The 1125-nt window shown below is 35.3% G+C and overlaps 1 pseudogene across 1 annotated transcript; it reads left to right on the top strand.

Moving 5' to 3' along the window:
- Nucleotides 1–7: 7 nt before the first annotated feature.
- Nucleotides 8–1119, top strand: LOC101293450 (annotated as a pseudogene; the record flags this gene model as incomplete). The annotated part of the gene is made up of 2 exons (XR_185392.1): nucleotides 8–384; nucleotides 615–1119. The product of XR_185392.1 is annotated as an apocytochrome f-like (transcript).
- Nucleotides 1120–1125: the final 6 nt, after the last annotated feature.

A 1125-nucleotide genomic window follows, 5' to 3' on the forward strand; every position in this document is an offset into this window, starting at 1 on the left:
AGAAACGACCCAGTTGATCAAGATGCACAATGAGGATCGTATCCATACAATTTTACACTTCTCGACAAATATAATCTGTTTCGTTATTCTAAGTGGTTATTCTATTCTAGGTAATGAAGAACTTGTTATTCTTAACTCTTGGGTTCAAGAATTCCTATATAACTTAAGCGACACAATAAAAGCTTTTTCTATTCTTTTATTAACTGATTTATGTATAGGATTCCATTCGCCCCACGGTTGGGAATTAATGATTGGCTCTGTCTACAAAGATTTTGGATTTGCTCATAATGATCAAATTATATCCGGTCTTGTTTCTACTTTTCCAGTCATTTTAGATACAATTTTTAAATATTGGATCTTTCGTTATTTAAATCGTGTATCTCCTTCACTTGTGGTGATTTATCATTCAATGAATGACTGAAAAATTATCGAACGGCCCAATTATAATATTTGTTACTTTGTACATAAGCAAAACACTCAAAATTGTACCTATTCTTTCTACCCAGTAAAGGGGTTTCTCCAATATTTCAGAAAAATTATTTCTAGTAAATATCAAAATTATAGATAGGGAACTCTACTAGTGACCTACCTAATTTTATTGTAGAAAATTTCGGGATCAATGATTGGACCATGCTAAACTAAAAAAACCTTTTCGTCGATAAAGAAAGAGATTACTCGATCCATTTCCCTATCGCTCATCATATATATAATAACTCAGGCACCCATTTCAAATGCCTATCCCGTTTTTGCACAGCAGGGTTATGAAAATCCACGAGAAGCAACGGGCCGTATTGTATGTGCCAATTGCCATTTAGCTAATAAACCCGTGGATATCGAGGTTCCACAAGCGGTACTTCCGGATACTGTATTTGAAGCAGTTGTTCGAATTCCCTATGATCTGCAAGTGAAACAAGTTCTTGCTAATGGTAAAAAAGGAGCTTTAAATGTGGGGGCTGTTCTTATTTTACCCGAGGGATTTGAACTAGCCCCGCCCGATCGTATTTCGCCCGAGATTAAAGAAAAGATAGGAAATCTGTCTTTTCAAAGTTACCGCCCTACTAAAAAAATATTCTTGTGATAGGTCCTGTTCCTGGTCAGAAATATAGTGAAATCACCTTTCCTATT

Source organism: Fragaria vesca, unplaced genomic scaffold, assembly GCF_000184155.1.
Source record: "Fragaria vesca subsp. vesca unplaced genomic scaffold, FraVesHawaii_1.0 scf0510737, whole genome shotgun sequence".
Lineage (NCBI taxonomy): Eukaryota > Viridiplantae > Streptophyta > Magnoliopsida > Rosales > Rosaceae > Fragaria > Fragaria vesca.